Source organism: Otolemur garnettii, unplaced genomic scaffold (genome assembly GCF_000181295.1).
Source record: "Otolemur garnettii isolate 467f Iridium unplaced genomic scaffold, OtoGar3 scaffold00005, whole genome shotgun sequence".
Taxonomy (NCBI): domain Eukaryota; kingdom Metazoa; phylum Chordata; class Mammalia; order Primates; family Galagidae; genus Otolemur; species Otolemur garnettii.
Window position 1 is genome coordinate 6,109,287 of NW_003852400.1, and position 11,653 is coordinate 6,120,939.

An 11,653-nucleotide genomic window follows, 5' to 3' on the forward strand; every position below is an offset into this window, starting at 1 on the left:
TTCCCACAAAACAAGGGACAGGAGTTGAGAAAATTGTTAGGTTTATGCTTTGGAGTTTAATACAGGCCTTGCATTTCAACATTTTACTTTTCATCTTTTATTACCTGTTATGATCAAAACTACCTGGCACCCATGTTAGCTATGGTTTCCCAAAGTCAAAGCTCAAATTAAATAATATGAACTTGAGCAGAAACACCTGCTCTTATCATAAATACAAATGGCTAGATTAAATAGCCAGATAAAAGTTTAGGAGAGTTTGGAACTTTTTCTGAATATTTTTAATTCCTCCCTTGCCCATTATTATTGTACTTGTTTGGATATTAACAATACAAAATGTTCTTTCCAAACTAGACTCATGGTTTTCTTCATGCTTTTTTTTTCTTTTTAACTATATTTTTTACTATAGGTAAAAATAACTATCTATAGATCTCATGAAGACACTAGTTAAGTACAAAATTCAACATGTATACATTTCAGTGAGAAACTTAATAGTAAGTATAAATCTGCAGGGTGCATTTGCCATACTTGTAATCCTAGCACTGCAGAGGCCAAAGTGGGAAGACTACTTGAGACCAGCCTGAGCAAGAGCCAGACCCCATTTCTACAAAAAGTAAAAAACTAACTAGGGTGGTGGCCTGTGCCTGTAGTCACAACTACGCAGGAGGCTGAAGCAGGAAGATAGCTTGACCCAGGAGTTTCTGGTAACGCTATGATGACACCATTGTACTATAGGCTGGGATGACAGAGCAAGTAGCTGTCTGTCTCAGCTACTCGGGAGGCTGAGGCAAGAGAATCACTTAAGCCCAAGAGTTTGAGATTGCTGTGAGCTGTGACACCATAGCACTCTACCCAGGGTGACAGCTTGAGACTCTATCTCAAAGTAAATAAATAAATAAATAAATAAAAATCTGAAGTCATTCCCTGAATTTACAGTAGAAAAAGAAACAAATCTGACATGTGCTTGTGTGTCTCTGAAGTTTTTATCTGAATGTAGTAAGTGAAGTTGATTATTTTTTTTTTTTGCACACCAGAACATAGGTTTAATGCTTCAGTAGCACTTATTAAAAAAAATATGTGTAAAACAGCCTTAGTTTGCCCCTCAGTTTGTCCTGGATTCAGGGGCCTGGCTCTCAATCTTCCTACAAGGGATCTAAAGAATTAGAGATCCTCTCATTTCTACAGTCTGTATTTCTCCTATTGAATCTGGAGGGAGGGGAGCCCCAACCAGAATAAACTGAGATAAAAACAACTTGCTTTGCACAGCCATTTTGTACTTATTTGCCCTTGGAAGACAGCACGTCCCAGTCTCTGGTTGCTTCTATCAAATGCCACTGGCCCTGACTCATCCACTCCTCCTGGTCTTCATACAGCTGCCTACAGAACCAGCACTTAAATATGCACTGCGAGGAGTCATCAGGCAAGGAATTCACCACCTGGTAGTTGTTTCTATGAACTTTTTTGAGTTTCATTTTCAACATCATTTGCCTTCTAATTTGATTGGCTTCCTCCACACTCTGTTAGGTGAGCTGGAAGGTGCCGTCTGATACCTAGCTGACACCTAGTCCACTCTGATTAAACAACTTTGAAGATGTTGCCTTTGTACTTAATTATTACCTTCATCTCATTGGTCACTTCTGGTGAGTCCACATCAGGATGGTTTAACACGATGACTGGCTGGATCCAGTGGGGGCATTTATTTAGCTGATCTGCCTTAGCTGCTATCAGATGAAGTTGTCGTGCAAACTGAAAAACTGAAGGATCCTTGAGATAGCTGCTGGGGTCAGCCCGAATCTTATTTTTCTCCTTGGATAAGCTTACTTGTTTGGTTTTATTTCTACTTATAGGAAGATTTCTGGGAAGCAGCTTTCTCGCTGTTCCCTTGCAGTCCACGCAGGGCAGTCTATCTAGGGGCAGTGCTGCAGATGGCACTCTCTTTCCTTGGTGTAAGATGTCTCAAGATTTTGGGACATGTCTCTTGGCTCCCTTTCATTTATCAAAGGCTGGATGTCTGGGTCTGTCTGTTTCACAGGGCAGGAGGGAAAAGGTTTTACTAACTTGTCTCATGGCAAGTGTGTCAGGAGGTGCTTCACAGGTAGCCTCTATGATGTGGGCGTCCTCAGAGGAGCTGAGAACCCTCATTCACTGGCCCTGGTCATTCCACAGGTACCCTCCAGAAACCTCAGAATAATGGTGGGGTTGCTGGTAATGGACACCTTAATTATCAGTAAATATATCCAGTTTGTCAATGGCATTGATGGGAAAACTCAAAGAGTGACCAGGAGGCTCCCGTGTTGATCCCCACTGGTTCTTTCCCACCTTCCTATCAGAGGAAACCATTCTTATGGGAATACTGATCTTACATCTAGATTCTAAGCCCTTTTCTCTAGAGAAGGGACAGATGCAGATGATGCAGCAAGAGGGAGTAACTGCTGTGAGCCCCTGGGTAGCCTTGTTTCACCTTTAGCAAAAGAAACAGCAGCTGGACGGTACCTGCAGCTCAAGGGGTAGGGTGCTGGCCCCATATGCCAGAGGTGGCAGGTTCAAACCCAGCCCTGGCCAAAAAAAACAGCAATAATAATAATAATAATAAAGAAACAGCAGCTTTATATGGAAAAGGGTTTGATGCAGCTCCAAGAACACAGAACATACCATTTTTTAAAATAGATGCTGGTGAACAACCTTTTAAGGCAACAGAATAAAGAGAAGAAACTCTATGTGGATATAAGTTTTGTTCTTTTTTTCTGGAAATCCTCAACTCTTTCAGAATTGAGGAAGGATTCTCCAAGGTTGTGTACATTAGAGTTTGACACGAAAAAATCGTAAGACCTTACCCATTTCACATATCTAAGTTGTTTCTGAATTGAAGACTGAAGATGATCAATGCCTATGAGTTTTCCAACCTTCCCTTCAATTGTTAGGGATGTTTTCCCTATAGAATCTGTTTTTTCTTGTTCATCTAAACTATTCTCTTTAGTCATATGCTCAAAATTACCCCCACTGCCCCTGCCAGCTTCATGGCAATTATTTTCTTCCTGTGGAAACAGTTTCAGAACCAGCTCTGTGTGCCATTGACAACCTTCATGTCTACCAATTGGGCTAAACAGTTTGCAGGCACAACTAGTTCTGCCAGTGCCACAACTGTGAGTGGCATACCTGGCTGGACAGGTTCTTTTGCAGGAGATAACACTTCTACCTCAACGTTTTTGTTCTCAAATAGATTGACTTCCCTTTGCTCAGACAGGGCCATTTTATTTGGGATACACACTACATCTTTCTGGTATTCATTTGGTTCAGGTAACAACTTATTGTACATTTGTCTTTATTTGTGTGGAGAGAGAACCTTGAAAGTTGATCTGACAACTTATTTTGAAATGTAGTCCTTGGATTGGAAGCTTTCAGAAGTTCCATGTTTTGTTTTGAAGCACAACTCTTTTCAGCTCTGGCTTGGCAGTAGTTTTGAGCGTAGAGAGAGCTAGCCCTCTCATGGACTCCCTTCATGTTTGACAATATAATCATTTCTGATAGCACCGTAGTCGCAGTACTCACACTGATAAGGGAAAATGCCTGTGTGTTTCACCAAATGCCTCTGAAACTCCCCTTTCATATATGAAATGTAGCTACAGTGAGAACAAATAAATTTAATCTCTTCACGTTGAAACGTGTGCTTTTTGAACTGCAAAGGGTCCTTTGTGGAAAATCAACATTTATCACTGGAATATTTGCCTGGCTTAAAGTTCCTCACCTTAAATTTGTTGCTGACGGAACTTGAAATGGTTTCTATTTTGTTTCCAACATGAGTTGCACTGGGATTATTGTTCACAAAATGGAAAGTGGGAGGAGCCACATCCAGACTGCACTTGAAGCAGACATATATGTCTTCCTTCTGGCTTTGCCCTGTAGCCTTTTTCAAATCTTGAGAAGGGATTTGTAAATGCTTTTGCACTTTACACATGTAGCAATGGTCATCATGGCAGCCTCTGCCTCTGAGCCTTGATACAAAAGGCTTTACACTTTCTATCTATCTGGTCAAGGTGCTCCGTTAGCATCAGGCTGTTTGGGTGACATGGTCAAGGAATTCATGGTGTCCACCATTCATTTGTGTAGTATATAACTGCTGTCCAATATTCTTCATCTTTTTGATCTGCATTTCTAAAAAGAGCTGACTGACATTTGGAAAGCTCTCACACGAAGCATCCTTCAGTACAGTCTGTGACTGTGACTGGGGGAGGAGCCCATACTTGCTGGATACACACTTAATTATCTTTGTTGGATATACTGCCACAGGGGTCCAGGGTCGCAAAATGTGATTGCTTTCAATTTTCTGAATTCCCAAAAACTCTTGATAATTCTCAAAGCCAGCCTTTCTGTTTCTTCCAAGATAACGGGTCTGGAGAAGTCACAAGGCTTTTCTACGGTCACAGCGCTGATGAGGAGCAGCAGCCTGTGTCCAATCTAAATTCTTGGTTTCCTGCTACCCCGTTGTGTGAACTGAAGTGACAGTCAGGATCTGTTGCCACTTGTATTTCCTGCCTTGGAACCTTGGAGCTGCAGATATAAAACAAAAACGGGACAAGTCCCATCGGCTCTTCCTTCCTTTTCGAACCTTCTCTTCTCAGGCGCCGAGTGCCTTGGATTTCCCAACTTCAGGCCCTCGTCGGCTTCCTCACTCATCACAGAGAGGCCTTGCGTTGTTGACTCCCCGGAAGTCTGGGGGCAGCTCCAACTGCGGAAAATCAAAGACGGTGCACGTGCGGCCTCTAGGTCCGCAGCGGCCTCCCCACTCCACTGCCTGCTCCGGCCGCTGGCCCTGTGCCTGGGCCGTCTTAGAGGCACCGGGGCGGGAGCAGGCCTGGCTTGGAGTCCGCACGCATGTCAGGAGAGCCCGCGGGGTCGCAGTGGCACCAAAGTTGATTTTGATTAAATGAGTATTTGAGGACATCTTGAAATAGAATCTTTGTCAGTCAAGGAGCTATGTAAATTCATACAAATTCATGTGGTCCTTGAGAAAACCCTATGAAGCCACTGTGGAAGAACCAGAGCACCCACGCAGTCAAGTGCAGACATTTCCATAGTACTCTTTGGTTCTAATAAAATTAGGGATCAAACCCCCCAGTTACCAGCAGGCACCAACTCAGAATTGGTGACATATGAATAAGAGAAATTAAGTATTACTATCAGCAGAAATAAAAATGCAAGAAGTAAAATGAGAAGGAGATGCCCTGTAAGTATTGACATCACATCATTCTGGGGCATTGTGAAATAAACCAGGCCTTTATTGGGTCAATCTAAGTGTTGTCAAAGAACGCCAGCTTTAAAATTAATATTCTGCTGATCATTTGATTATTTTGTGAAAACTGGGGGAAAAATGATCAAGGGTGGAAAATAAATGAATTACCTTCTCTTCCTTTTTGGCTTTCCATTCAGGAACCAATGTTATTTAAGCAAGAGAAGTCAATCACACCTCCAACTCAGAAAACAATTAAAACATGTTTGTGTGCTTTAATTGTTTGTGAGGGAAGCATGCTCGGGTGGATTATCCTAAAGATATAAAATCAATCCATTCCTCTATATAAGCAGTTACAAACTGGGATCGAGTTAGCCCACGGAACTATTTTGTTTGACCCACATGGTATTTTTAAAAATTGTAGCCAACAATGAGAAATTGAGATTTCAAATATAGCAGATCTGGCAACACTGTACTGATACCTCCACATGACAACATCTGCTAGAGCTGAGAGCTGACTGCTGATCCATTTAGCTAGGCAGGGCTTTCTCTCTCTCTCTCTCTCTTTCTCTCTCTCTCACACAGACACACACATACCACCCCTGAGGTTTTCATTGTTGATTACATGTTCTTTACAAAGCAAAATCTTTCATGACAACCTTCAGGAGAAATTTCTTCTGGCTTCATTAAGAACACTAGCTATGCTTATTTGAAGCAATTTCTCTGTTTTTCTCTTATAAAATGATATCTTGTGTATCTCTCCAATTTATTCTCCTTTTACTGTTAGAAAGTCTAGAGTAAAATTGGTAGCCAATCCTTAGCCACTGTATAGGGCTCAATGAGGTGTATGTGTGCTCTTGGCTGCATCAGATACCTACTCTTGTCCTTTGCTTCAGCCTTCTCTCTCACTGTATTTAAAAACTCCTAGTACTCTGGGAGGCCAAGGTGGAGGGTGCAGAGACTACTTGTACTCAGGAGTTTGAGACCAGCCTGAGCAAAAGTGAGACCCTGTTTCTACTAAAAATAGAAAATTAGCTCATTATGGTGGCAGTTGCCTGTAGTCCCAGCTACTTGGGAAGCTGGGGTAAGAGAATGGCTTAAGCCCAAGAGTTTGAGGTTGCTATGAACACCACAGCACTCTATCCAGAGTGACAGAGTGAGACTCTGTTTCAAAATAAATAAATAAATAAAAAATAAAAAGTAACTTTTATTATATTCTAAAAGAGGAAAATAAGACCTCAAAAAGTGACTACCTAGAAAATTCTCTTTGATATTTAGTTTTTTTTAAAAAAACACATAGCCATAGTTAGAAGATTCAAATAATGTGGAGAATAAGGTAATACTTAACATTTTATAGGAAATGATTTAGGTACATTAAAGAATGTTATTTTCTTGTTCTGAATACTATAATTCTTTTATGATAATTCACAGTACTAAGTTTTCTCTCAACTAAAATAAGATGGTACAAAAATATTATTTATAGGACAGTCAGGAAAATAAGAATAATAACTGGATATTTGATAATACTAAAAAGTTACTGCTGTTTGGGGGACAATCATGCTTGAATGATGAAGTCATTATCTTTTAGATAAATGTACTAAATATTTATAGATAACATATGATACTCAGCACTTCAAGTAATCTGAGGCATAGAGAAAACAAATTAATCAATTGATAATTGTTGAATCTGGGTGATGGATATATAGGCTTTATTATACTATTCTATTGGTGTATATATTTGAAACCTTCCACAATAAAAAGCATAAAAACTATGTATGTACTATTGCATTTATTTAAAATGTAGTAAAACTGAGTTTTAAAAATACCTATCACTTCTCTCAATATATTCTTTACCAAGAAAGAATTACCCAAGAAAAATAGAGTTTCTGAAATCATAGAAGGTACTAATTTATAATCCCAGCACACAACTGTTTTGTAACATTTTTTATTAAAATGTAATTCATGTGCCAAGAAAATGCACTCCAGTGATTTTTAGTATTTTCACAGAGTTGTACAAACATCACTACAATCTAATTTTAGAACATTTCCATCAACCCAAAAAGAAACTTCATGGCCATTAGCAACCCAGCATGCAATCTGATTGCAGACTGCACCATAATCTGGGGTTCTTTTTCATAATGGCAATACAGGTAAAGCCTCAACTCTCCCACATCAATATCTAATTATCCTTAAGCACTTGTCCTATCCAAAGAGTAAGATCTCAATTATGACAGGTCCTTTCTTCTTACCTCCCCATCACACCCACAACATAAATACAGTCACCTAAAGTAGATTGCAGTGAGTGTTCCCAAGTATAGGCTTCCTATAAGAGGATTATATTTTTAATATATTACAACCCACTGATGTCCTGTGTAGCTGTATGTCATGCTTTGCCAATGGAAAGTGAACAGACATAATACACAAAATGTCTGAGCACAAGCTTTCAAAAACATTGTGAGTTTCCACCAGCCCTCTTGTTTTTGTTTGGTTAAAAACCTTAATTTTACTTGTGAATGGGACTATCTATGAGTGGCAAACTGTTTGTTCAGTTGCTTTTTTTTTCAGGAGTTGGATAGGAGGATGTTTGCTATGCTTTTCTCATTGAAAATGAAGGAAGTCTAGGAAGAGGACATGACGTAGTAAATACAAAATTAAAAGTAAAATAAAAAAAAAGAATATGAAGGAAGTTATGTTTCTATCCTGGTTTTACTTCCTGTTTGTAAGCTAAAGATGGAACTGTTATTATGCTGCTATAAAAACAGCTTATATATCTTTTCCTTCCACTCTTTCATGAGCAGGATATGGTATATAGAAGGATTTTCACTTAGTTCTGCGATGTTTATTGTCTAAGTATGAACAACTATAGACAAAAGTGAATTTCAGGGTAAACTGGTACAGCTTTTATGGAAGGTAATTTGGTAATATCTTTTAAAATTAACAAAATCACATATTCTTTAACATAACAAATTATAGAAAATTATTCTATAGAATAAATTGTTATTCTATAGAATAAAATAATTTTATATTTATTCTATTTATTCCATAGAATAAAAGAAATAATTTAAGTGTCTTTCATTAACGGCATGGTTAAGTAAGTTATGGTATAGCCATATTGTCAAATACTGTACGGCCTTTAAAAGGCATGAAGTAGTCTTCCAATTAAAGATGAAAATTTGATTATATTAAAGCCTCACTAAATGATAGTGGGGAAATAAAACATATAAACCCACAATGACAAACACAACAGAGGAATGGAAGAAAGGGTTAAACATTTTAATGGATTCCAAAAGAAGAGGAAAGAGAGGTAGCTGGACAGGAAACAGCTGAGAGTAGGGAATATGGATAAGAAGGAAGCCAGCTGACAAAAAAAAAATCTGGACAAGAATAGAAAGTATTTGGGAAAATCATTAGGATGTGATAAAAGGGAGAAAATGAAAATTAGAAACTCTAAGAAAAATAAAACATTCTATAGTAGAACATTCATAGTTGACCACCTCCCTCTATTGACCACATTCTTACGTTGACCTAATTTTCATAGACTGGACATGCACCACATGCACTCAAAAGAAGTACCTAATGTTAACCACCTCCATGTGTTGATCAAGTTGTTACAGTCCCTTGGGTGATCAATTTACAAAAGTTCTACTGTATATGGGGAAAAAAGGTAATAATAGGATTTTGCTTGGCCTTGAGATGAATAGTACTTACAAAATTGTAATAATGCAAACAATGACTTTATATTTAGACTTAAGTCTATTGGGTATGTGGGGAAGTACAAATGTGGAGGGGGCATAAGAATGCTAAATCCACATCTATGAAAACAGAGAGTCAACCAAGTCTGTGATGGTTTTAAAATATTCAAACAAATAGAATAAAGTGCAAGTGAGGGTGTGTAACTTTGGAGACTAGGTCATAAAAAGCACCATAGCTTCCTTCTCACTTGTACTCTCTTGGATCACTTGATGTAGAGGAAGCAAAATGCTATGTCATGAGGCTCAGTGGAGAGGATGAGGTAGAGAGAAAATGAGGCCAACAGCTAGTAAGAAATTGAGGCTCCTTGCCAATAGCCAGGTGAGTGAGCCATCTTTGCAAGTGGTTCCTCAACTTTTAGTCGAGTTTTGAGATGACCACAGCTCTGGGCCAGAATCACTCAGTTCAACCATTCTCAGAGTTCTAACCCACAGAAATGGTAATATAATAAATATTTGTTATTTTAAGTCATTATGTTTTTAGATAATTTATCGCATAGCAATACAAATTCTTAAACTGACAAATAAGAAACAATATTATGAACTGGGCCCAGTGGCTCACATCTGTAATCCTAGCACTCTGGGAGGCTGAGATGAGCAGATTGCTTGAGCTCAGGAATTCAAGACCAGCCTGAGCAAGAACAAGACCCCATTTCGACTAAAAATAGAAAAGTTAGCTAGGCATTGCAGTGGGCACCCGTAGTCCCAGCTACTCAAAAAGCTGAGACATGAGGATTGCGTAAGCCCAAGAGTTGGAGGTTGCTGTGAGTTATGATGATGCCACAGCACTCAACCCCAGGGCACAGAGTGAGACTCTGTCTCAAAAAAAAAAAAAAAAAAAAAAACGTTCGGTGAGTATAGCTCAGCAGCTAGGGTGCCAGCCCCATACACCAAGGCTGGCTGGTTCAAACCCAGGTCTGCCAAACAACAATGACAATTAGAACAAAAACAACAACAACAAAAAAAATAGCCGGCCTTGTCGTGGGTACCTGTAGTCCCAGCTACTCGGGAGGCTGAGGCAAAAGAATCGCTTAAGCCCAAGAGTTTGAGGTTGCTGAGACGCCACGGCACTCTGACCAGGACGACATAGTAAGACTCTGTCTCAGAAATAAAACAAAACAAAAAACCAGTACTATAAGCATGTTAGATGATTTTGGAGATAACCATCAAAAAAACCAACTGTTTGTTGAGGGCAAGACAGATGAAGAGATGAAAGGCAGGAGACTGCTGTCTTTATAATATTATAAAGCTTTTGTTACTATTTGATTTGTTTTTTTAAGAAAGGATCTCGCTCTGTCACACAAGCTGGAGTGCAGTGACATGATCATAGCTTACTGTAGTCTAAAACTCCTGGTCCAGAAATCCTCCTGCCTCAGCCTCTCAGGTAGTTGGACTATAGGTGCACCACCATGCCTAGCTAATTTCTTCATTTTTTATAGAGACAGGGTCTTGCTATGTTGCTCAGGCTAGTCTTGAACTCCTGGCCTCAAGCAAACCTCCAACCTCAGGCTGTTAAAGTTCTGGGATTAGAGGTATGAGTTACCATGCCCAGTCAACCATACAATTTTTTAAAAACCACATGTATAAATTTTGTTGATTAATTTTTTGAAAAACATGTAGATTTTTATGTGTTCATATATTTTAAAACCCATATGAGTTTCATATATATACACAAATACATGTGTTCATATATATGTTTAGATATATACACTATATATAGACATGTGTATAACATTTATAAATGTAGCTTTGAAAAGTTTGAAATCAATTAGAAAAATCAAATTAACACAGAATTAGAGAGGAGGGATTTTCACTCTTTACATAGCTTAAATTTTTTTGAAAAGGAGTGTATTTTTACATAACTTATTTTGTTAATTGAAAATTTATGTTGAAAGTGAATGACTGTTGCATGATCTGAGGGAGATAAATGCTCTAAAGAAGGATTCTTTTGCTTTAAGCAAAAAAATTAATTAAAAATCATGAAAATACATGTAATGCAAAAAATTCTGAGGACAGATGCTTAAAATTTTTTCTGGGAAGACCTGTGAATGTTACACTGTAAGAAGCATTTGTACAGAGGATCCAGATTGCCTACATTTGAATTCCCAGCTTTACCACTTACAATATATGGTCTTGACTTCTCTGTGCCTTGGTCTTGTCATCTATAAGATGAATATAATAATAGTAATATCTGTATCATAGGGTTTCTGGTAAGATCAAATAATACACATAAAGTACTTAACAAAGCACCTGGCCAGAGTAAGTACAATGTATGCATTATAATAAGTATGTTGTGAGTGGACTCAGTATCAACACCATAAGGATATAAATTGTAAAGTCAGCTGGCTCCAACAAAGTAAAGACTCCAGGATATAAATAGAAGAGAGAGACATAAGAACAGCAATTTGATTCTATGACTGCATGGCAAACACAGTTTTTATGTGGGTAAATCTGAGGTGATGTGGGGGGATTCTTATATAGACTTTAGGGTCTTCAACTTTTATTACACAACAAGCACATTTCTGCCTAGATATGCTTATTATTTAGGTAGTCTTATGTTTAGCATGGCTGGGGCTGAGGGCAGGCATAGGAAGGCCTCCAGCCACTCCTTGGCACTACCAGTTTTATCACATCAGGCAAATTATTTTACCTATTGAGACCTCTATTTCTTTTTTTTTTT

General features: G+C 38.6%; 1 pseudogene; it reads right to left on the minus strand.

The window, feature by feature from the left end:
- Positions 1-1,274: 1,274 nt before the first annotated feature.
- Positions 1,275-4,147, minus strand: LOC100951502 (annotated as a pseudogene).
- Positions 4,148-11,653: the final 7,506 nt, after the last annotated feature.